This window comes from Mobula hypostoma, chromosome 9 (assembly GCF_963921235.1).
Source record: "Mobula hypostoma chromosome 9, sMobHyp1.1, whole genome shotgun sequence".
NCBI lineage: Eukaryota > Metazoa > Chordata > Chondrichthyes > Myliobatiformes > Myliobatidae > Mobula > Mobula hypostoma.
The window spans coordinates 85,178,309-85,205,029 of NC_086105.1; the positions used below are offsets into that span (position 1 = coordinate 85,178,309).

Consider the following 26,721-nt stretch of genomic DNA (forward strand, 5'->3'; position numbering starts at 1 on the left):
CCAATTGGCGATGTATCTGACTCTGGCATCTGGGAGACAACACACCATTTGGGTATCTCTTTCACATCCACAGAATCTCTTGTCTACTCCCCAACAAACTGTACTCCTCTTCCCCACCCCCCCACCTTCCCCCCCTTCCCTTTTGAGCCACAGAGCCAGAGACCTGATCACACTGCTCAGCCCTGCCCAGTAGTATTGAGAGTGATGAACCTGTCACTGAGGGGATGGTCACAGCTGGATGCTCTTGACACAGATGTAGTTTTCAGGGAGACTGATACATCCCACATCTGACATGAAAAAGACACAACTGACCCTGGATCAAATATTTGCTAATCTCAATTAGGCACTAAAGAAGGAAATTTACCAACAGCTTACTTTAGCTTCCAACTCTTATTGCCAAAGCCTCATGCTCTCCACTCCAACACTGGCCTACTCACACTATGGCTGCTCCACTTTTATAGGCTGATAAAATAGTGATATCTCTAACCTTGTGAAATGCTCCAAAATACCCCACTTATGATTTAAATCTCATGCTCACTCACCCCCAAACAGGCAACGGCTTGTTGAAAGGTGGAAGTGGAACCTCAGGGAGAGCTTCTTCACTGGGGGTAGTGAGAGTGTGGAATGAGCTTGCCAGCAGAAGTGGTGAGTGCAGGTTCGATTGCAACATTTGAGAAGTTTGGATAAGTACTTGGCATGGACTAGAAGGTCCCAAAGCCCTATTCTAAAGTGTTGTGCTCTCTGACTCGACTTGGTAAAATTTTAAAATCTTTTCCCCACTTTTTTTCCCATGTCATCATGTAATTCTCAAAAAGGGATGACTAAAAGTGTGCCCAGTTTTCTAAGTGCACTCTTACCAATGACTTACACAACTGCAACATAATGTCCCAACTCTTACACGCAATGCTTTAACTGAAGGCCAGTGTGCTTAGTGCTCTTTTCATCTCCATGTCTACCTGTGGCGTGACTTTCAATGAACTATCCACTTGTACTCCCCAGTAGCTCTGTTCCATGGCACTCCCCAGTGTCCAACCATTCAATTTATCAGTCCTGCGCAGGTTTGACTTACCAAAATGCATCATCTCGCACTTGTCTGTATTGAAATCCATTTGCTATTCCTTGGCTCACTTTCCTAACTGATCAAGATCGCCAGTAATCTCTGAAAACTTTTTTCACTGGCAACCACATCTCTTAATTTTATGTCATCCACAATCTGATTAAGCTTTGTGCATTTGCGTGGAGGTAACTTAAAGAAATAATCGTAAGACCATAAGACATAGAAGCAAAATTAGGTCATTCAGTCCACTGAGTCTTCATCATGGCTGATCCCAGATCCCACTCAATTCCATACATCTGCCTTTTCGCCATAACCTTTGGTGCCCTGACTGATCAGAAAACTATCAATTTCCATTTTAAATATACCCACAGTCTTGCCCTCCACAGCTTCTGTGGCAGAGCATTCCACAGATTCACTCCTCTGGCTAAAAAAAAGTTCCTCCTTACCTCTGTTCTAAAGGGTCACCCCTTAATTTTGAGGCTGTGCCCTCTAGTTCTGGACACCTCCACCATAGGAAACATCCTCTCCACATCAACTTTATCTAGTCTTTTCAACATTCGGTAGTTTTCAATGCGATCCCCACACAATCTTCTAAATTCCGGTGAGTACAGGCTGCCAAACGCTCCTCATATGTTAACCCTTTCATTCCTGAAAGCATCCTCGTGAAAACTTCTTTAGACTCTCTCCGATTCTTTCTGAGATCTGGGGCCCAAAACTGTTGACAGTACTCCAATTTCAGCCTGACAAGTGTCTTATAAAGCCTCAGCATTATCTCTGTGCTTTTATATTCTATTTCCCTTGAAATGAATGCCAACATTGCATTTGCCTGCTTGACCACAGACTGCACCAGTAAATTAACCTTCTGGGAGTCTTCCATGAGGACTCCTAATTCCCTCTGCACCTCTGATGTTTGACTTTAGATAATCATCTGCTCTTTCATTCTTTTTACCAAAATGCATTATCATACGTTTCCCAACTCTGTATTCCATCTGTCACTCTTTTGCCCATTCTTACAGTTTGTCTAAGTCGTTCTGCAATCACATTGCTTCCTTAGCACCCCTCCACCTACCTTTGTATCATCTGCAAACTTTGCCACAAAGCCATCAATTCTGTTATCTAATTATTGACAAACAATATGAAAAATAGCGGTCCCAATGCTGACCCCTGAGGAACACCACTAGTCACTGGCAGCCAACTGGAAAAGGCCTCCTTTATTCCCACTTACTGCCTCCTGCCTGTCAGCCATTTCTCTATCCATGCCAGTATCTCTCCTGTAATGCCATAGGATTTTATCTTGTTAAGCAGCCTCGTGTGGCACCTTAGCAAATGCCTTCTGAAAATTCAAGTAAATGACATCCACTGCCTCTCCTTTGTCCACCCTGCTTGTTACTTCCTTGAAAATCTCTTAACAGATTTGTCAGACAGGATTTCCCTTTGACTGACTTTGACTTAAATCATTAGTCTCCAAGTACCCAGAAAGCTCATCCCTAATAAAACACTCCAACACTTTCCCAAACACAGGGGTTAGGCTAACTGGCCTATAATTTCCTTCCTTTTGTCTTCCTCCCTTAAAGAGTGGAGTGACATTTGCAATTTTCCAGTCCTCTGGACCATGCAAGAATCAAGTGAATCTTGAAAGATCATGACCAATGATTCTGCTATCCCTTCAGCAACCTCTTTTAGCACTAGGAGGTAGTCCATCTGGTCCAGGTGACTTATCCACCTTAAGACCTTTCAGTTTGCCTGGCACTTTTTCCTTTATAATAGCAATGGCACTCACTCCTGCTCCCTGACACTCATGGACCTCTGACATACTGCTAATGTCTTCCACAATGAAGACTGGTAGAAAGTACTTATTAAGTTCATCTGCCATTTTTTTTGTTCCCCATTACTACCTCACCAGCATCATTTTCCAGTGGTCCAGTATCAACTCTGACCTTCCTTTTACTCTTCATTTAACTGAAAAATCTTTTAGTATCCTGTTTTATATTATTGGCTAGTTTGCCCTCATATTTCATCTTTTCTCTCCTTATGGCTTTTTAGTTGCCTTTTGTTGGAGTTAAAAATTTCCCGATCATCCAACTTCCCAGTCACTTTTGCTACATTGTATGCCCTTTCTTTTGCTTTTATGCAGTCATTAACTTCCCTTGTCAGCCACGGTTGCCTACCCCTGCCATTTGAGAACTTCCTCTGTGGGACATATCTATCCTGAGCCACGTGAACTATTCCCAGAAACTTAAGCTATATCTGCTCTACCATCATCTCCACCAGCATCCCCCTCCAATCCACCTGGGCAAGCTCCTCTCTCATGCTTCTGTAATTCCCTTTATTCCATTGTGACACTAATACATCTGACTCATTCTTCTCCCTCTCAAATTGCAGTATGATCTTTCAGTTTTAATAGATTGGTAGAATAGCTGTGTACACAAAAAACACTGATTTTTTTTTGGATGACAACTTTCTGTGTGGCAAATCAAATTTTAGAATGATCTGGAAGAATCAGAACACGTCACAGATATAAGCTACCAAGACTGTTTTAATGATTACGAGGACACCTCCTGCCCAGTGTGATTTTAGGAGACTGCTTCTGAGTAAATGATAAAGGGTATGTCTTATGGAAGCCCCGAATCATTAATTGATAGGTTTGATTTATATAGCTATTTATATACAATTGTGCAATGTTTGGAAGATAACAAATTGTGTCAGCTGAAAGATGTGGCGAGAAATTTTATGCACTTCTGAAGCCACAGACAGCTTCAGTTTTTCTTATGGTATGACAGATGCTCGAGATTCACAAAGATTTGGGGTTAATAGACAATAGGTGCAGGAGTAGGCCATTCGGCCCTTTGAGCCAGCACTGCCATTTACTGTGATCATGGCTGATCATCCACAATCAGTACCCCGTTCCTGCCTTCTCCCCATATCCCTTGACTTCGCTATCATTAAGAGCTCTATCTAACTCTTTCTTGAAAGCATCCAGAGAATTGGCCTCCACTGCCTTCTGAGGCAGAGCATTCCACAGATCCACAACTCTCTGGGTGAAAAAGTTTTTCCTCAACTCCGTTCTAAATGGCCTACCCCTTATTCTCAAATTGGGGCCTCTGGTTCTGGACTCCCCCAACATCGGGAACATGTTTCCTGCCTCTAGCATGTCCAATCCCTTAATAATCTTATATGTTTTAATCAGATCCCCTCTCATCCTTCTAAATTCCAGTGTATACAAGCCCAGTTGCTCCAATCTTTCAACATATGACAGTCCCGCCATCCCGGGAATTAACCTCGTGAACCTCCGCTGCACTCCCTCAATAGCAAGAATGTCCTTCCTCAAATTTGGAGACCAAAACTGTACACAGTACTCCAGGTGTGGTCTCACCAGGGCCCTGTACAACTGCAGAAGGATCTCTTTGCTCCTATACTCAACTCCCCCTTGTTATGAAGGCCAACATGCCATTAGCTTCATTGCCTGCTGTACCTGCATGCTTACTTTCAGTGACTGATGAGCAAGGACACCCAGATCTCGTTGTACTTCCCCTTTTCCTAACTTGACACCATTCAAATAGTAATCTGCCTTCCTGTTCCTGCCACCAAAGTGGATAACCTCACATTTATCCACATTAAACTGCATCTGCCCACTCACCCAACCTGTCCAGGTCATCCTGCATTATCTCAACATACTCCGGACATTTCACACTGCCACCCAGCTTTGTGTCATCTGCAAATTTGCTAATGTTACTTTTAATCCCTTCATCTAAATCATTAATGTATATTGTAAGTAGCTGCGGTCCCAGCACCGAGCCTTGCGGTACCCCACTAGTCACCGCCTGCCATTCTGAAAGGGACCCGCTAATCCCTACTCTTTGTTTCCTGTCTGCCAACCAATTTTCTATCCATGTCAGTACCCTGCCCCCAATACTATGTGCTCTAATTTTGCCTACTAATGGCATTCTGGTATTATTTCATCAGTGAGCATTTGAAATGGGGAAAAACAGAATTTGCTCCATCAGTGACAAGAGCATTAATAGGATTCTGGTTACTTGGGGACACATCCGGACCAGTACATTTTGGTCCAATTAAGCAGCTGCCCCATTTAGCCCAAGCTTCATGGAAATACTTAAAAAGGTATAAAAAAAGATGAACTGTGTCGCAAGTTATGTATTTCAATGAAATGCAGAATAAATTTGAGCACTACCAAAATCACTAATGCACTATAAAACTGTGTATTCATTCCTAATAGTTATCAACAGAAGAATTCATTCTTTTGATTGACCGTAGATGAACAGTGTAGACACCTAGTGCAGATGGTGGACTGCCTTCTGACAGTGTTTTGGATGATAGCATCCTTCAGATCTGCATTTTATGCGTAACATTGAAGATGACTATTGATACCTTCAAATTCTTTGTGGTGTTCAATTTGTTGAAGTAGTGAAATTGTTTCATTTTCACTCCCAGCCGTTTCTGGCATCTCCAAGCCTGAATGTTTGAAACCGCAGTGAGCAAAACTATTCTGAATTGTTTTACTGTTTATTACTTGCCAACTATCAGTAACAAAAATCACTGCTTTTTAAACACAAGCACGCAAGTGATGCATTTTAAAACCTGCCTGCTCCAAGCATGGTGTACTGTCTAGTGGCTACATGGCGTGCACGCAACTGACGCTAGTAGAAAATATTCAGCAACAGTCGCCTTCCCCAATTAAGCGGCATAGTGTCCCAAATAAACTAAGGGAATTCCGGCTATTTTCTCGGTTTGTTTTTAAACATAGAAACATAGAAAATAGGTGCAGGAGTAGGCCATTCGGCCCTTCGAGCCTGCACCGCCATTTATTATGATCATGGCTGATCATCCAACTCAGAACCCCGCCCCAGCCTTCCCTCCATACCCCCTGACCCCCGTAGCCACAAGGGCCATATCTAACTCCCTCTTAAATATAGCCAATGAACTGGCCTCAACTGTTTCCTGTGGCAGAGAATTCCACAGATTCACCACTCTCTGTGTGAAGAAGTTTTTCCTAATCTCGGTCCTAAAAGGCTTCCCCTTTATCCTCAAACTGTGACCCCTCGTTCTGGACTTCCCAACATCGGGAACAATCTTCCTGCATCTAGCCTGTCCAATCCCTTTACGATCTTATACGTTTCAATCAGATCCCCCCTCAATCTTCTAAATTCCAACGAGTACAAGCCCAGTTCATCCAGTCTTTCTTCATATGAAAGTCCTGCCATCCCAGGAATCAATCTGGTGAACCTTCTTTGTACTCCCTCTAAGGCAAGGATGTCTTTCCTCAGATTAGGGGACCAAAACTGCACACAATACTCCAGGTGTGGTCTCACCAAGGCCTTGTACAACTGCAGTAGTACCTCCCTGCTCCTGTACTCGAATCCTCTCGCTATAAATGCCAGCATACCATTCGCCTTTTTCACCGCCTGCTGTACCTGCATGCCCACTTTCAATGACTGGTGTATAATGACACCCAGGTCTCGTTGCACCTCCCCTTTTCCTAATCGGCCACCATTCAGATAATAATCTGTTTTCCTATTTTTGCCACCAAAGTGGATAACTTCACATTTATCCACATTAAATTGCATCTGGCATGAATTTGCCCACTCACCCAACCTATCCAAGTCACCCTGCATCCTCTTAGCATCCTCCTCACAGCTAACACTGCCACCCAGCTTCGTGTCATCCGCAAACTTGGAGGTGCTGCATTTCATTCCCTCATCCAAGTCATTAATATATATTGTAAACAACTGGGGTCCCAGCACTGAGCCTTGCGGTACCCCACTAGTCACCGCCTGCCATTCTGAAAAGGTCCCGTTTATTCCCACTCTTTGCTTCCTGTCTGCTAACCAATTCTCCACCCACACCAATACCTTACCCCCAATACCGTGTGCTTTAAGTTTGCACACTAATCTGTGTGGGACCTTGTCAAAAGCCTTTTGAAAATCCAAATATACCATATCCACTGGTTCTCCCCTATCCACTCTACTAGTTACATCCTCAAAAAATTCTATGAGATTCGTCAGACATGATTTTCCTTTCACAAATCCATGCTGACTTTGTCCGATCATTTCACCGCTTTCCAAATGTGCTGTTATCACATCCTTGATAACTGACTCCAGCAGTTTCCCCACCACTGACGTTAGGCTAACCGGCCTATAATTCCCCGGTTTCTCTCTCCCTCCTTTCACTGTTCCAAATAAGCAGCTGCCCCTGATTAATCAATGGCACATTAACTGATGACCCATTAACCAGAATCTACTGTAAGATCGTGACCAAGAGGAACAACTTATAACTGGTTGGCAAAGGAGCTAGTTCTTCACATGTGAATGTCATTGTCTCCATTGTCAATTTCAAATATGTGTAGAAGAAAAGTATATTGAGTGAGTTTTGTAAAGGGTCAAACAGAAGTGCTCAATCAGTTGCTTCTGGAGACAAAAGTCTTTTCCTGCTAATCTTGTTTTTTCGTAATGTGTATCTGAATGTCAGAATATTTGAATTGACGGAAAGGGAAATATTTGACCTTGTCAGCTGAATCATGACTTTTTACATGACATTGAAACTGTTCTTTTCCCAGCTGCAGCAAGATCTTTTGCCTTTCTACCTGCCAACAGGTGTTTACTGATCACTTGTGTCTCGGGCCTTTGTACTGAATTTGATATTATTTGAGCAGAACTTCTCAGACTTTAGTGGAAATGTAAAAAAAAAACTTGATAATTCTCTGACCAGTTTTCAGCTGACCCAGATGTGAAATTCAGTTTTCAATGTGAACTCATCAACTAGCAAAATTCTGCAGCAAAAGGTATGGAGATCTTTCAGCCTCAAATCTTCAGGAAAGTTTGCAGAGAGCCATGATGTTTACTTTGTGGCAGCATATTTATTTGCAAGCATGCCTTTTCTCCATTGAGTCTCAACAAATCAAAATATTACTAATGCCTGCATTGTTTTTGAGAAAATAAATAGCTCTACAGGTGTGCCTGATCTTTTGCACATCACCCACCCTCAGTATCAACTGCTTATATTTCACATGATGAGGAGGAAATTGTTGTTCCATTGGCACGTTACAATTTCTCAGATACTGGTCGCCTTCCAGCAATCATATAGTTCCGCATACTTCCAAGTATGAATGCAAATGGCAAGCATTCATATCGCTCTTTGATCAGGGAATCCTCAGAGCCAAATCTGGTCTGATACCCGTGAGCATTTGCTGGTAGGACTTAATTGGGCACTGCAAGGTTATAGTGAAAGCCTTCAAAAGATAGCTGGATAAGTATTCCAAATTAATTGTTGGCTGTATGGTGAAGGCAAGAGATGAGGACTAGCTGGATTGTTCTTCTATGGAACTAGTGCAGACCAAATTTAAGATGGGCAATCTGTGATCAGGAGTGAGTGTAAGATTACTTTGTATTTTTTTCCCCAGATCATTCTTCATTTGTGCAGTGAATATTGTACCTGCAACATGGTTTCTGATGTTATACCTATATTCATTTTTTCAGTGCAAAAAAGAGCACTGCTCCAAATCTTTTGATGCTTGGAAACTTTTGGCCAATGCCTCTACAACTTAGCTTCTTCAGTAACCCATCCTATTCAGGCCATGGGATTTACAGTTATAAGAAGTTGTTCGTGAACTCTTTCCAATTATGTGGTTTGCTGCATTAATTGCTAATAAAATGTAGTCTGATCTTCACCTATGTCACAATAATAGACAAACACAATTAGCCTGAACTAATAACATACAAACATTTGTACTTCTTGTCATCAATACCGAGTACGCCATCACAGTCTAGGTTCAAAAAAGTATGTAACCCTCTGGGGTAAAGCCTTCTACAAAAGCTATTTGGAGTCAGGTGTTCCAATCATTAAGATGAGATTGGAGGAGTGAGTTGTTGAGGTGCCCTGCCCTATATATAAAAAAAAAGACGCACAAAGTCAGGTTACTGACAGCCTGCTCTTATCAAGAAAGATCTGTTTATGTGCACCATGCCTCGATTAACTTTCAGAAGACCTTAGAAGAAGAATTGTAGAGATGTATGACTGGACAAGGCTACAAAAGCATTTCTAAAGATTTCAATGTCCATTAGTCCACAGTAAGAGAAATTGTCTACAAATGGAGGGAATTCAGTACTGTTGCTACTCTCCCTGGGAGTGGGCATCTTGCAAAGATCATGCCAAGAGCATAATGTGCAATGCCGAAGGAGGTGAAAAAGAATCCAAGGGTAACAGCAAAAGAGATGCAGAAATCTCTAGAACTTGCTAAAGTCTCTGTTCATGTGTCCACTATAAGAAAAACATTGAACAAGAATGGTGTTCATGGAAGAAGAACACAGAGGAAACCACTGCTTTTCAACAAGACATTGCTGCACGTCTCAAGTTTGCAAAAGACCACCTGGATGTTCCACACCACTTCTGAGACAATGTTCTGTGGACAGATGAGACCAAACTTTTTGGCAGAAATGCATACCTTTTAACTGTCGTTCATTCTTTGGGGCACTTTTCTGTTTTCATGAATGTTTGCAAAGAAAAAGTATTTCAGGGTGTATATTGTATACATTTCGCTGACATTAAATTTGACTTTTGAATGTTTGGAGGGAAAAGGGCACTGTACACCAACACCAAAACCTCATCTCAACTGAGAAGCATGGTGGAAGGAGCATCATGGTTTGGGGCTGATTTGCTGTGATAGCTTGCAATTGTTGGGAATAATGAAATCAGTATTGTATTAAGACATTTTACAGGTGAATGTCAGGGTAGCAGTCCGTCACCTGAAGCTTAATGAAAGTTGGATGATGCGACAATTCAGTGATCAGAAACACGAGTAGATCAACAGCAGAATGGTTTAAGGAGTAAATTCATGTTTTGGAATGGCCAAGCCCGAGTCAAGACCTTTACTCAATTGAGATGCTGTGGCATAACCTGAAGATGGCTATTCATGCAGAGTGCCCCAGAAATACTTATGAACTGAAACAATTTTGTATGGAGGAATGGTCTAAAATTCTCCCTTGCCTTTGTGCACGTCTGATCAGCAGCGACAGTAAACGTTTGGTGGAGGTTATTGCTGCTCAAGGAGGTTCAACAGTTATTAAATACGAGGGTTGGCATACTTTTTTCTAGCCTGGACTGTGAATGATTAAACAATATGTTCAATAAATACATGAAACATACAATTGTTTGTTATTAGTTTCGGCAGATTGTGTTTGTCTGTTGTTGTGACTTAGATGAAGATCAGACCACATTTTATGAATAATTAATGCAGTAAACCAGGTAATTGCAAAGGGTTCACAAACTTTTTCTTGCATCGATCCTTAAGCATCTTGCATCAATTTTTAAGCCATAAAAATTGCTGCACCTGCCTTTGCTGAGGTCACAACAATATTCACAACTCCGCAGGGGTTGGTGTTGGGACTGATTTTTATGCTGTATGTCAGTGATTTAGATGATGGAATAAATGGCTTTATTTCCAAGTTTACAGATGGTTAGAAGATTGGTGGAGGGGCAGGCAGAGTCGATGAAACAGGTAGGCTGCAGAAGGACTTGGACAGATTAGGAGAATGGGCAAGAAAGTGGCAAATGAAATACAGTGTTGGAAAATGCATGGTCATGCACTTCGATAGTAGAAATAAATGTGCAGATTATTTTCTAAACGGGGAGAAAATCCAAAAATCTGAGCTGCAGAGAGACTTGGAAGTCCTTGTGCCGAATACACTAAAGGTTAATTTGCAGGTAGAGTTGTTGGTGAGGAAGGCTAACGCAATGTTGGCATTCATTTCAAGAGGTCTCAAATATAAGAGCAGGGATGTGATGCTAAGGCTTTATAAAGCACTGTTGAGGCCTCACCTTGGGTATTGTGAACAGTTTTGGGCTCCCAATCTAAGAAAAAATGTGTTGATGTTAGAGTTCAGAGGAGGTTCACAAGGATGATTCTGGGAACGAAAGGGTTACCATACAAGGAATGTTGATAGCACTGGGTGAGTACTCGCTGGAATTTAGAAGGGTGAGGGAGAATCTCATTGAAAGCTTTCATATGCTGAAAGACCTAGACAGAGTAGATGTGGAAAGGATGTTTCCAATGGGGGGGGGGTCTAGGACAAGGAGGCATAGCTTCAGGATAGAGGGGTGCCCATTTAAAACAGAGGTGCGGAGAAATTTCTTTTGCCAGCAGGTGGTGAATTTGTGGAATTTATTACCACAGGCACCTGTGGAGGCCGAGTTATGATAGGTTCTTGATTGGACGCTGTATCAAAGGTTACGAGGAGAAGGCGAGGGAGTGGGGCTGAAGGGGGGGAAGATCAGCCATGATTGAATGGTAAAGCAGACTTGATGGACCAAATGGCCTATTTATGCTCTTAAAAATGTCCCCTTTGGGTAAGATTGATGTATAGAATTCATTTAGTGCCTCCAGGCCGTCCCCCTCCCTCCAGGAGTAAATTTCCATTTTGGTCTCTGATCAGCACCATGTCTCCTGTTGTCATGCGTACAGGTTATTTTTGAATTTCCTGTGTGAAGCCAGTCATTTTGTATGTATATTTTACCTAATTTGTTTCTCTTTTTTATTTCCTCTCTGAGTATTGTGATCAGCCTTGTTTTCATTTTGTTCCCAACTTTGCATTTCTGTTCTTTGCTCTTCATTTCTTCCCCATTTTACCCCTTTTTTTTGGTTAATGTGGAACTCGGCTTTAATTTTCCTTTTTTTCTTCCACATTGAAATACGTGTAGTCTGCTGGAGGGGTTCAATTCAAATTTTGCCAACTGAGCTTTGATTCTAGTTGACCTAAGCTAAATCTGTTCTCATCCTATTTGTATTTACCTTTTCCAATTGACAGTATTTAATAGTTATTCAAACCTTATTATGATCACTGTTTCCTCAGTGTTCTCACATGGATTCTGAATCTGTTGACCCTGAATCATGTCACTTTCGCAAGTCCAGCAAAGTACAGATCAGAAAGCTCTCCTAAATGCACATTAATGCTTCTTATGCCTATGTTATTCTATCACAGTCAATATTTAAATAGTTTCTTCACATTGTCACTGTTGTTATGCTCAGTCAAAATCCCTGCGGAGTTCTGGCAAAGAGCAGCCAGCAAGTTTAGGACTTTATGGAATTGCATGCAAGGTGTGGAGTTAGTACATTCTGACTGTGAGCCAGTGCTGTGATTTCATCTCCCGTTGCAAAAATGAGCTGATAGATTAATTAGTTCATTTATTATCGTCTCCATTTATAGAAAAATAACCAATTTTAATTTGAGAAGATATTTTTTGTTCATTCTTTTAACTGTGGGGTTAAACCTACTACTATGTTTTAAAGCCCTTAGCAGTAGTACTATTTCTGTATCCCAGGTTTCTCCATATTGGATTCCATGGGTTACTGTATTTTATTACTGATTAAAAGAGTATATACTGTGGCAATTATGTTATGAAACAAAAGTGTGTATATGAATTTCTACTAAGGAAAGCAGAAGATTTTGTGGTTTACTGCTCAACTTATCAAGTGGTGGTACTCCCTTTTGATTTGTCACCCAGTGGGGTGAATACAATTGATTGCATCACATTAAGATAATATATAGTAGCAATTGAACCCACCAACATGGTTAGGAGAATGCAACATGTTCACAAGCAGAACTTGCAGGTTGTGTGGAGTTAGTACATTCTGACTGTGAGCCAGTGCTGTGATTTCATCTCCCGTTGCAAAAATGAGCTGATAGATTAATTAGTTCGTTTATTATCATCTCCAGACCACGATGCATCCACAAAACATATACACAGTAAACAGCTCACTGTCCTAGTGACAAGACCCCGGCGGTGGCAGGCAATTCATTTGTCTCTCAGCCTGAGGGAAGAAGTTATTCCCCAGTTTGGAAGTTCCAGTTTGATACTCCTGTACTTCCTTCCTGACTGTAGTGAGTTAAAGAAATTGTGTGATGGGTGATAGGGGTCCTCATCCCACGATGCTTCGGGCTATTAGTATACGACGATCCCAGTAACTGTAACAAATTGAGGAAGAGAGACCTTGGTAATCCTGTCGGTGGATTTACTATCCTTTGTGGAGTCCTGCAGTCCGATGCCTTGTGGATTCTGTTCCACACGATGGTGCAGCCATCAGGACACTCAATGGTGCTCCTGAAGAAAGTAATTAGAATGGGAGCTGGAAGCCTTGCACACCTCAATCTCCTCAGAAAGTGTAGACACTGCCTTCATGATGACTGAGGAGCTGTTTGTTCAGGTTAGATCGTCCATTACGTGCTTTGTGTTTTTCATTCTCTTCACAGCAGAGCCATTGATAATCAATTGAGAGTGGGCGACCCCACAATCATCTCTTGTCTTTTCTATGTTGAGACTCAGGTTGTTATTCTCACACCTTTTGACAAACCTCTACCTTCTCTCTGTATGCCGACTCATCATTGCTCATAAGGCCAAACACTGTTGTATCATCAGTGACCTAACAATGCCATTTGAGCTGGATTTGGCAGCGCAGTTGTGAGTCAGCAGCGAGCTGAGGGCACAGCTCTGGGGGAGATCAGTGCTCAGTGTGATGGTGCTGCCAACTGAGACAGGATAAGGTCCTTCAGTCAAGAAGTAGACCCAACAAGGACAGTTTACATACCAGCCTCTGAGGGTTGATAGTGTTAAACGCTGAGCTGAAGTCGAACTGCCATATGAGGCATTATTTTCAAGGTGGGAAAGACGGAGTGAAAGGCCACAGCTGTGGCATCATCAGTGTACAGGTTTGAGCAGTAGGCAAACTGGAAAGAGTCCAAATGCAGCTGGAATGTGGGATTTCATATAATCTCACTGCTGCTGCTGTAAATTTCCTCTTGTGCAGTTAAGGAGCATAGCATAAGGATGAAACAAGTGAGAGAGAATATATTGCAGGGTTACAGGGAAATAAAAGGATGAATGGGATAGAAAAAGATTGCTTTTCTGGGAGACTAAATAGTATGTTCTTGTGCAGCAGTAAGTTACTTTGACCAATGGCTGTTATCTTTGTGTTGTTACATCCAAGTGTATCAAGCAATTTAAGATTTATTTTGAATCTGTGATCAGTAAGAATTGAAAAGATCATGAAGTATATTACAGCAGAAGTCCACTCAGCCCATCACATCCAGGCCAGCCAATAAACCTGATCCATAGCTCTGAGGCTATTCCACTTGGTGTTTGCCTGTATTGTTACTCTGTTAGGCAGAAAGTTAAAGACTTATTACTCTTTGAGTGGAACACAACTTCCTTAATTCGCTAGTAACGGTTCTACCATTTGGCTTCATTTTATGTCACCTTGCCATTGACCACCTCTGAAAGGGAAATGGGTCCTATTTCTCAGTCCTGTTTAGACTTTTCATAAAATTTCCCTTCTTCCACAGAAGACATTCCCAGCCTATGAAGACTCTGCCTATGTTTGATATTCTCCAACCCTGGTGATATTCTTACAAATCTCTACTGCATGCTCTCTTGCACCATCATGTCCTTCCTGTAACACAATAACTGAAGCTGTATTCAGGATTCTGTCTGTGACTTAATTGTTTTTTAAATTCATTTTTTGCCTGACTCCCTGCTGTTTTATTATGTGCCTTTCCCATAGAAGGCAAGTATTGATGATGCTTTCTGACAACTCATGTCTGTCTGCCCTGCCGTTTTGAGGGGATTTCTGAGTCTACTGCTCTCACTGTACAGATGTACAAAGTGAAGCAGTGAGTTAAACACCTTCTCAAAAATCATATGAAACAGAGGTTTACTTTTGGATTTTTAATGAGATCTTACTTGTGAAAAGATATTGAGGTTTCAAGGGTAAAAAAAGAGTGCTTCAAATTGAAGTCCAAATTAACCTGCACAGGAAATGATACAAAAAAAATCTTGTGCAAAGGAAGCGATGTTCCTATGAAACAGACTCACCTCTAGTGGTCAAAACACTCCCTGCTTGGCATCCATAGGATGTCAGACTTCGATATTAGCAAAAGTCAAATGATCTTTTCAATAAGTCTTTTGTGAAAGGAGGATAGTCTCAGAGACTGGTCTTGAAACAGACCTACCTTACAGTCTTTAACCATTCTCAGTTTGAAAATACTGGCCTTGATGTTCCTGGTGGGGATCAGCAGGAAATGCTGGGCTAGTTCACCAAGAGGAGAGGGTGAGCTGACTAGCTTGGAGCCCTCTTGTGGTATAATCAGCCCAGATGAGATCAGCAGGAACATAGTTCGATTGGCTCTTCTGGATTATATATAGTGGAATTGTTGTGTAGGTTCTTGGAATTTTCAGGCCTTTAAGATCCTGAAGGGAAGAACACCACTGCTCAAGTTTCTCATTGGGGAGTGGGACATCCCATCCACATGTCTGAGATCAACTCTCTAAATGTGGAGCAGCAAATCCAAGAGGGTCATATAGGCTGTTGCTAGCCGATATCACGTTACGACATGTAAAGGGTTTTTCGGTACCAGCAATCCGGAAAGTAAGGTTAGTGATAATGAGGTCTCATCCAAGGCCCAGACTGAGCTGCATAGGAGGGAGGTCCTGTCCAAGATCAAGATTTTGTCGACCTTTGGCCAGATCTTTAGATGGGAAGTGTTTGCATGAGCTCACCACTGTCAGATGAGATCTGAGATTAGACTGCACCAACATGTTTTGCACTGCTTGCAGTGTTTCTTCTGCACTAGAAAATGATTTAAGACCATCATTAACATAGGAATGCCTTTCTCTGTACCTCTGTGCTTCAGTACGAAATTCCTCCTCTCCCTCAATAGCTGTCCTCAGATTGACACAGCTGGTGAGGGACAGTTACCAAATATATGAATTCTCATGCAGTACTCCAGAATCTCACTGTCCAGATGGAGGTCACGAAACCACAATAATCTGAGGTAGTCTTGATGATCCTGTTGCACTTGGAAGCTGTAGAACTATTGTTCGATGTCTGCCATCACTGTGATGGATTCAGTTCTGAAGCATGTGAAGATCCCGAGCAGACTGTTATTGAGGTCTGGGCCCCACATGAGCACGTTGTTCAGTGATATACGTTTGAACTTCACACTTAAAGACAATTTGTAGTAAGCAAAAAAGTTGTGCAAATACCAGTTTTCTTTACTGAGATCTGTGGAGTCCCTAACTCAGTACGATTGTTTCTGAAAAGTCTCTGCGAATTCTGCATAATGATCTTTCATTTTGGTTTCTTTCTCAATGTGTGACTCGGGGACATGAGTTGTCAAAGGGTCTGCTCTCTTATCTGGTAGCAGTTGTTGTGGTGAGCGAAAAGAAAGAGGAGCTACCCAACTATTGAACTTGTCTTTACTGAACTCTTGGTTCATGACTTGAAGGAAGGTCTCATCTTCAATGTCGATATCAGTTTATAATCATCTTCCAAGTGACAGAACAACAGCTTGCCTTAACCTGATTGTGCAGAGGCAATCTTCTCTTTCATACAGATTCTACTCTTTCAGTGTCTGGAATGGCTTGGGTGCCCATTCTCCAGTGACCTAACAGGTCCAGTCGTTAGGCATAAGGACTACTGTGCCGATCATTGCACTGTTCACATTATGTGCATTGGTTGTGTTTCTGCCAAGCAATAGGAGAATCTCAGCAGAAGAATCATGTCCTTAAGATGTGAATGACCGCATGCAGCTTTGAATGTTGGGATTTCATCTCGTTATTTGGGAATATAGTCACCCTCAATGAGGATTTATGCAGACAACTTATTGACAACTCTACTGGTTCTTATGGCAACTTCTGATGTTCCAGAACATGCCTTTAGAGTGTGTGGGAAAATAGAACTTTGAATATTAAATGTGTCAAAGAATGTTGATTTTGCCAATAACACGTTGTCCTGATCATCTAATATACCTGCAGTTTTTTTTTTGCTCAGGATGTCCTTTTGGGTAGATGTTGACTAGACATATTTTAAAGCAGGATTTGCCTCAGAAGCCCTTCCTGCATAGGGGAAGTAGCTACATTTGATGGATGCTCAGGTGGCTCTCCACCATGCTCTGCTGGGGGTGTGTTGGAAGCAGTACAAACCCAAGGTGCTGGCCCTGAATGAAGGGCTGATATGTGCTGGTCACTGTTGTACTCAGTGCAGTGTATGATAGCTTTGCAGTCTTTTGTTTGGTGCTCTGCTGAAGCACAACATTTGAAACAAATTGAGTGCCTTCTTTAGAAAGCACCTTTGGCCTGCAAACATTTTTTTCTCTGAATCATCTGCATTTCTGACAGGCTGCATCACTGTCTGGTATGGAGGGGCTACTGCACAGGACCGAAAGAAGCTGCAGAAGGTTGTAAATCTAGTCAGCTCCATCTTGGGCACTAGCCTACGAAGCACCCAGGACATCTTTAGAGAGCAGTGTCTCAGAAAGGCAGCATCCATTATTAATGACCTCCAGCACCCAGGGCATGCTCTTTTCTCACTGTTACCATCAGATAGGAGATACAGAAGCCTGAAGGTACACACTTAGTGATTCAGAAACAGCTTCTTCCCCTCTGCCATCCCATTCCTAAATGGACATCGAAGTTTTGGACACTACCTCACTTTTTTTAATATACTGTACTTCTGTTTTTGCACATTCTTTTAAATCTATTCAATATATGTAATTGATTTAGTTTATTATGTTTTATTTTATTTATTATTTTTTTTTCTCTCTCTGCTAAATTATGTATTGCATTGAACTGATGCTGCTAAATTAACAAATTTCAAGTCACATGCCGGTGATAAACCTGATTCTGATTTCCTTAAGGCAGGGTTTCCCAAGCTGGGGTCCATGGACCTTCCTTAATGGTATTGCTCCACGGCATGAAAAAGGTTGTGAATCCCTGCCTTAAGGGGTGAGGTTTCTTATTGGTAGGGCATTGTTTATCAGGGTTCACGATAGAGTTTTTTACTTCAGTTTTGTTGACCATGATACGGTTTTGGTTTCCCATAATTTCAGTGGAGACTTCTCTTTGAATGAGGTGTTGGTGGAAGTTGAGAGCATAAAACTTAGGTCATTTCGCATTTCTGCCTGGCAGCAGATCAATTCCACAAAGAATGAAAATAGCGGATAGTGGGCATGATGTTTCATTTTATACTGGAAACCACTGGTTATCCACCGTTTTTGTATGTTGCTTGGTAGCTTACTCCTCTCGCTGTAACCAAGAAACTCAGTCCTGGTAAGTAACCCTCATTTTTTGTGGCTTGCTCTTCTGACAACAGATCTACAAGCTCCAGTAGCTTCTGCGCTCTTTGTGTGAGAGTTTTGGAAACTTATTGTGTCTGCTGAAGAGAGATTCTTCGATTGCCTCTGTACAGCATTTGGCTATCCTTTGCCACAGCATTTACAAACACTTAGCTGAATAATAATGTGCACTGCTGTAATGCTGCTTGCATGTTGCAGTGACTCCCCACCAAGCCACTTACAGAGAAGCTCTTTGCTAGGTTTGAGACTTGGTCCTTCCACAGCAGTGTGAAAGCTTGACTTCCAGGACAGGTAACTGGCAGACCAGTTGTTGAACATTTTTAGTCCTACCATGACTAGGTCTGAACAAGCCAGATACCAAGCCAGCTGTGGGCATTGTGGAGACTAGTTTGATATATGTGTCCAGGGATAGATGGAAGCTGTCTGTCCATGTCTTTGCAAATATTGGGTTTGTACAGGTAGCAACGCTTGTCTGAAGTGTTCGCTGTGATGAAACTGCAGAAGGGGGTGTTGTAGTTCTTTGCTGCTATACACCTTGACTTTTAATACATGGACTATGTGAAAGGCATATGGGGTGTGGACAGCTTCTGCTTAGCACATTGTATTTTTAATAGCTAAAATACGTTTGGACATATTCTTTAGTAAACTGCATTGGCTGTGGTGACAGCAGAGCTTGACAGATTCTGATTGTAGACTCACTGTCTAAATCAGCTGCTGCTTCCATAGATCTTTGCCTCTGCCTAGACAGTCTCAGCTTCATGCTCTTCCTTGAGCACACTTAATCTAGCCTCTACCTGTGTTCTCTCCATATCTATGTGAACTTTCTCCATTTGCATCTCAACTTGGCACTTAATACAAGGTGAAGCTTTGGCTGTGTTGCAGACTCATGCTGCAGCTATGTTAGTGTAGATTCTTCAAAGTGTCATGACTTTGTGATCGATGCGCCACATTCTGACCTGGCTTCCAGGTCTTGGTGATTGATGTTATTTAGGTCAGAATCTGACATTGTCATGTACGGCATTCAGACGCATCGCCAATCTGCAGGCAATGCCTTTGAAGATTTACACTCTAGTTATTTTTACACTCTACTGCCCTCGCAATGTGTGTATACAAAACTATGCAGAGTTAAATACCTTCTCAAAAATCACCCGAGATCGAAACTTTCTTCAAGGTTTTTTAACAAAGATGTTAATTATGAAAAGATAATTGGACTCCACCCAATCAGTGAACGGGAGCATGAGGAGAAGTGGTGATTTCTCTTAGGTCTGCAGTTGAAGTTTAAAAAGGCAGTGCTTCATGGCAGTTTTCTGAGTTGGACTGTGCCCAATCAGTGAACAAGATTCATTAGAAAGGGCCAATTTTGGTTCTGTCTGTAATGGGAAATGGAATTTTTGGCGCTTGAGGAAAACTGGTGATCTTGTATGTTTATTTGTCCTAGCCTTTCCTTGAGTGGTAAAAGCTTCCGCATGGATGAACACTATTAAACTCATTGCACCCGAGGCTTGCCATTGCTGAGAGATTTTTCTGTAGGCTGTGGGACTGCAGTGATCTTCATGCTCAGCAAGAATGAACTTGGAAATGAAAGTGGCCTCATTTAAAGTTTCACATTGTCAACTGATTTTCATTGTTAGCACTCTTTTATAATGAGTTTTATTTTTGTGCTGTAATCAGGACACTGATATTACATAGCTATGCTTTTTATTAAGTTTTTTTTGCTCAGCATAACAAAACTTTCAATTTCCAGATACACTTACATTTATATTTCTTCCCCTCATAGATATCAGGTATCAGAACACTTCCATCAAAATATAGACATCACCACAACATCCTATACAAAAGCCCTTATTAGTATAGCAGACAGGTTTACATCTATATACTGCAGAAAAGGTTGCCATGAAAAGTATTTGTTTTTGAGTGTAACATACATGTCAAAAAGTGCAAAGGAATGTATTCCATGATTAATTTACACCAACCAAAAAGTCCAGAGGCCTTAGCGGATATCCAACAAAGTAAAATGTTCTTCCTCGCACAAAAAGTCAGGATGTTAAAAAGTTTTTTTCTGATGTGCATTAATAATACGACTGCTGGGTAAGCCTAAGAGAAAAGACACTGGGTCCAGTTCAAGCTCCATCTTCAGAAATCTTTTCCATTTCACCCAAAATATCACTCCAATATGCCTGAAGTTTTGGACAAGTCCAAAAACAGTGGGTGAAAGTTCCAGTATTTACTTTACATTTAGAACACATTGGAGAAACCCCCATCTTAAATTTCGAGAGATGATCTGGAGTCAGATGGGCTCTATGCAGAATTTTGAGTTGCAATGCTTTATTTCTATTACAAACTGAAATCATCTTTGCATTATCACAGATGTCTTCCCATGTTTCAGCTGTAATTTCTACTCCCAGCTCTTCCTCCCAGACCCTTCCCAGCTGCTCAGCCTCTCCACAAGAACATTCCCTCAGGATGCTGTAAAAAGTACTAATGGAGACTTCACCCTTAGAACGAAACATTCTCTTTTCTATGTCAGAACTATAGAAATCAGTTAACAATGATGTTTTTTTCTGTATATAATCTCTTATCTGAAAGAAATGACAAAGATCCTTGTTGGGTATGTTAAACTTCTGTACTATTTGACTAAAAGACATCATCGTTCCTTCATCAAACAAATCTCCTAGATGGAAAATACCCTTAGAAATCCAAAGTTTAAATTCAGAATCCATTATTCCAGGCTGAAAATCTGGACAGCCGGTTACTGGAGTGAAGGGTGATATTTTTGCTGCGTTGCCCTCAGTTTGTCGTACCGCCCTCCAAGCCCTGACTGTATTAATTGTTATTGGATTGCGACAATATTCCTTAACTAGTTTCATAGCCATGCTTTAACCTGAGTTGTATTGGTCATTATACTGCTCAAAGCTTTAATTTTCCCACTGTTGGGAATCTTTGTCATGACTGCTGAAATCGGAGAAGGTGAACTTTGGATGGCCCAGAGAACCTTGGGTCCATGCAGCGAATGCACAAAAATGCAATAAAAAAAAGCTGGACGGGCCATGATACCATGGAAATTGTTTATCAGTCAGTTCTATTAGGCTCCTCCCTATTCATCAATAGGAGAGTCTTCAGTTCCCACAATGGACTCATCAAAACCCTCAGAACTTTAGTGGAAACAAGTTATCCTTAGTTCCAAAGGGACTACTAAAGCAGGCTATTATGCTCATTAAGCTGATTTCATTTTTTAATTTGGCCCTTCTACACAACAAGCCCACACTGCCCAATTATACCCATGGGACCAATTAACTTACTAATATCATAGCCTCAATTCTAATCAAAAAGCTCCAAACCTTGGCCTTCTGTACTTTTCCTGCAATTGGATCCTTAACTTCCTCATTAGGAGACCACAGTCAGTGTAGAAAGGATATAACATCTCCTCACTGACAATTGGCACAGGCATACCTTAAGAATGCATGTTTAGTCCACTGCTTCGGAGCAAGAAGGCTGCGAGTGAATGGCTGATTTTCGGAGCCAAAACAGTTTTTACCACTCAGGGTAAAAGAGAGTTGGACAACTTGAGTGCGATTGAAGTGTTGGAATTGGTTCTAATGCTGAGTACAGAAACGTTTATGAAATAATATCAGAATTTGTGAAACAGATGGGTTACGTGGCTTGAACTGATTTCAATTCAATTACCCTGAATGTATAACTCCATTTCCAAATTGTGAGAAACACAGTTGATTCAGGTTAATTGGATCATCAGTTAATAAGAGCAGCTACTTATTTGGGACACTATGCTGTTTAATTGGGGCAGAAAACCATTGCCGAATAGTTTCTAACTAGCGTCATTCGTGCACTGGCATGACAGCTCAACAGAACAGTGTGCTTCGAGTGTACATTTTTTAAATAGCATCAGTTGCCTGTGTTTGTGTTTAAGAAGCAGTGATTTTTGTCACTGATAGTTGGCGAGAAATGAGCAGTAAGACAATTCATAACTGTTCTGCTCACCACGGTTTCAAGCATTCAGGCTTGGAGTTGCCAGAAATTGCTAGGAGTGAAAAATGAAACAATTACACTACTTCAACACGTTAGAAGCTATAGAGCATTTGAAGCTATCAACAATCAGGAGACTTCCGGTAGCGCTCATGGAGTGAAGTCGCGTTCTTGACTCGCTCCATTACCTCTGAGTTTTTTTTCTCTATGGTCAGCTATACTTTAATTAACCATTAAGGCATCAATTTTTACAATACTTTGAATTAAACTGAATTCTCTGACAATTGGATGATACTTAGATCTGCTATGTCTAAGAACGGGAAAAACGGCAAGGATGGTAAACCTCCGGTTAAACCGAAAGCTACGGATCTCCCCCTGACTGAATCACCGGTGACTTTGAAAGCGATATCGGAGTTAATTCAGAGGGAAATTTCAACCTCTGTTAGGGAGATGATTCGTACGGAAATTGCAGGCTCTGTTAAAGACCTGATTCATACGGAAATCTCAACTAATTTCCAGAAAATTGCCGATTTAATTGATAAGATGCAAACATGTATTGCGGAACATCAGTCGGCTATATCTGATCTTCAAAAATTCGCGCAACAAAGTGAGCTTAAGATGGGGAAAATCGAAGAAACAATTAATGTAATGAAGAAGAAACTTGACTTTTTGACTTTTAAAAACTCTGACTTGGAATCTAGAATGCGACGGCAGAATTTACGAATGATTGGCGTGAGGGAAGCTGTTGAAGCCAATAACCCCATGAAATATTTCTCTCAACTTTTAAAAGATGCATTCCCTACTGTATTTCCTGACCAACCACCGCTACTGGATCGTGTTCACAGAATCCCATCATACTCGTCTAGGTCAGATAGACCTAGGCATGTTATTTTATGTTTTCATTATTTTCAAGACAAGGAGAGACTGTTTCGATTCGCTCGATCTAAAGGTTTCATTGATTTTTCGGATCTTAAGTTCCGATTCGTGGAAGATTTCAGTAAACCAATCTGGGACCAACGGGTCCGTTACAGATCCGTGATGTCGGAATTCTATAAGATGGATTTAAGACCAGCGCTGCTGTACCCTGCACGTCTAAGGATTCGCATGTTAGATGGAGCCCTTTGTTTTTTTGATTCTCCATCGGATGCCCAGAGTTATCTGGATCAACTTTCATCTTCAACATCTTAATTGCCTTTTTTTTAATTATCTCCGTTGATCGGAGACTGTGAATTAGTTGGTTTTAACTTTTCTGTGCCCTATTTGGGCAGAAAAGTTTACTTTTGATTTCTTAATATGGCTGCTAAACTTTCTTTTTAACTGCGTCATTTCTTTCTTTTCCCAGGGGATTCTGGGTGGTTACTTCCCTTTTGTCATCTTACGTATTTCCTGTGCGGCCTTAAATTTTGTAGTTTTTTTAAATTTTATTCTGTTTTGCTTTTTATAATCACTTTATGTTAATAATCCTATTTTTTTTTGTTGCTGTGTCTATTCATGAGTTTGAGGTTTATTGTGGTTTTTTTTTAATATATATTTTCCGGCTTTTGTTCTGTTCTGTGTGTATTTTAATTGAGCTAACTTTTTTTTACTTATTTTTTTACTGTTTTACAATTAGCTGATCCTTTTTATATTTATACCTTTTTTTTAGGGAGCGTATACCGGAAGTCATGGGGGTAGTTTTAGCGCTTGCTTCTTTCTGGCGGGTCTGCTTTAGATTTTGCCTTGGAGTCTTGGGGTGGGGGGTGGTGGGAGGGGCTTCACGTTTTAGTTTGTTTCTCTTTGGGCTATATACATTATTGAAGTACTGGTTGCGTCCTTTTCCCCGGTATCTTTTGTATGTTCTGTTTCCTCTCCGGGTTTGTGGGTCGCGCCTATTGTCAATCCTCCTTGTTGTGGGTTGACTTTAGGATTTATGGAGTCTATTATTAATTTTGTCTCCTGGAATACTAATGGTCTTAATCATCCTATTAAAAGGAAAAAAGTTTTTAAAGTGTTCCGGAGACTTAAAGCACAAATTTTATTTTTACAAGAGACCCATGTACGGAGGGGGGACAGACTACGTTTTTTCAAATTCTGGAAGGGACAACAATTTCATTCGAACTCCAATGCTAAGATTCGAGGCGTCTCTATTTTTATAGATTCCTCAGTTACTTTTATACAACAGGATATTATCTCTGATCCGAATGGTAGATTTTTATTGGTTAGTGGTTTACTATTTAATAAAAAAGTAGTTTTGGTTAATGTTTATGCTCCTAATATGGATTGTCCGGAATTTTATAAATCATTGTTTGATCAGTTTCCGAATTTGAACGAGTTTTCATTGATTTGGGGCGGAGATCTTAATACCTGTTTATCTCCAGCTTTGGACCGTTCGGCTCCTTTACGGACTTTACCTAATAAATCTGCAAATTTGATTAATTTTTTCCTTTCTGATTCTGGGTCGACGGACATTTGGCGTTTTCTGCATCCTCAGGAAAAAGATTTTTCCTTCTTTTCACATGTTCATCATTCCTATTCAAGAATTGATTATTTTTTCATTGATTCTCGTCTCATTCCTTCAGTGATTAAATGTGATTATGATTCTATAACCATTTCGGATCATGCTCCACTTAAGCTTTCTATTAAAATTATGGCCAATATACCAAACAATAGACAATGGCGTTTTAATTCGCTGTTGCTTCAGGACTCGGACTTTGTTAATTTTATGAATGAACAGATTGAGCTTTTTTTTACAATTAACCATACAGAAGATATTTCGGTTAACACTCTTTGGGACACTTTTAAAGCCTATATTCGGGGTCAGATTATTTCGTATTCCGTTGCTTTGAGGAAGAAACAGAAGCAGGAGGAGATGGCAATTGTGGACAAGATTAAAGAAATTGATAAGAAATATGTTATGGCTCCTTCTGAGGAGCTATACAAACAAAGAACTGAACTTCAAATGGAACACAGTTTACTACTCTCGTCCTCGATTGTAAACCAATTAAAGAAAACAAGAAGTGATTTTTATGTTCACAGTGATAAAATTGGCAAGCTGCTGGCTAATCAATTGAAATCTAATTATGTTAAATCTCAAATCAATCAGATTTATAACCAAAATGATCGATTGATATTGGATCATGTGGGGATTAATCAAACCTTTTGTGATTTTTATTCTTCTTTATATCAATCAGAGTCTCCTCGAGATTCTAAATATATGAATGATTTTTTAGATAAGTTAGACTTCCCTCAGATTTCACAGGATATGTCTTCTTTATTAGATACTTCCATTACAATGGATGAGATTAAGAATGTTATTTTTTCTATGAATCTGGGGAAAGCTCCTGGCCCTGATGGGTTTACCGTTGAATTTTATAAATGTTTTGCTTCTTTATTGATTCCTTGGCTCTATAAGGTTTTTGAGGCTTCTTTGAAACTTGGTAAACTTCCTGAATCTTTTAATAGAGCATCAATTTCTTTAATACTAAAGAAGGATAAAGACCCTGCTCAATGTGCATCTTATAGACCAATATCTTTATTAAATGTTGATTCTAAAGTTTTTTCTAAGTTATTAGCAAATAGACTAGAAAAAGTACTTCCTTCTATTATTTCGGAAGACCAAACGGGTTTTATTAAAGGTCGTTACTCTTTTTATAATATTCGTACATTGTTAAATATCGTTTATACTCCCTCACAAAATGTTCCTGAGTGTGTTATTTCTTTAGATGCCGAGAAAGCTTTTGATAGAGTAGAATGGCCTTATTTATTTAAGGTGCTTGAAATGTTTAATTTTAGCTTGAAATTTATATCCTGGATTAAACTGTTATATCACTCCCCTGTAGCCTCGGTTCGTACTAACTCTTTAAACTCACCTTTTTTTCCTCTCTTTCGTGGTACTCGACAAGGCTGTCCTCTTAGTCCCCTATTATTTGATATTGCATTAGAACCTCTTGCAATTGCTATTCGAGAATCTTCAAATATTACTGGGATAACTCGGGGATTAAAGTCCCATAAATTATCACTCTATGCTGATGATTTACTTTTATATATTTCTAATCCTGAGAGATCCATTCCTGCTGTTTTAGAGTTATTAGCACAATTTGGTCTTTTCTCAGGTTATAAATTAAATCTTAGTAAGAGTGAACTTTTTCCGATTAATAAACATCTTCCCTTATATTATAAATTTCCATTTAAATTGATTAATAATTACTTTTCATATCTTGGGATTAAAATTACTTGTAAACATAAAGATTTATTTAAGACTAACTTTTTACCATTAATAGACCATATTACTCAACTTTCATCTAAATGGTTTCCCTTATATTTAACTTTGATTGGTCGTATTAATGCAGTTAAGATGTTTTTTTTGCCAAAATTTTTATATGTGTTTCAGGCATTACCAATTTTCGTTCCTAAATCTTTTTTTGATAAAGTTGACTCTAAAATTTCTTCATTTATTTGGCAGAATAAGAATCCGAGACTGGGTAAAATACATTTACAGAAAGCTAAGAGAGATGGAGGTTTAGCATTACCTAACTTTAGATTTTATTATTGGGCTATTAATATTCAACA

General features: G+C 40.4%; 1 protein-coding gene across 9 annotated transcripts in view; it reads left to right on the plus strand.

Moving 5' to 3' along the window:
• LOC134351828 (rho GTPase-activating protein 17-like) overlaps positions 1-26,721 on the plus strand; it is a 183,849-nt gene that overhangs the window by 3,434 nt on the left and 153,694 nt on the right. Inside the window, exon 2 of one of the 9 annotated variants that reach the window (XM_063058580.1) lies at positions 7,781-7,853. The exons of 7 other annotated variants lie outside the window; for them this stretch is intronic. The gene's annotated coding sequence lies outside the window, so the exon portion shown is untranslated. Of the gene's footprint in view, positions 1-7,780; positions 7,854-26,721 lie in introns of those variants that run through there. One more of the 9 variants, XM_063058575.1, reaches the window with a different exon arrangement.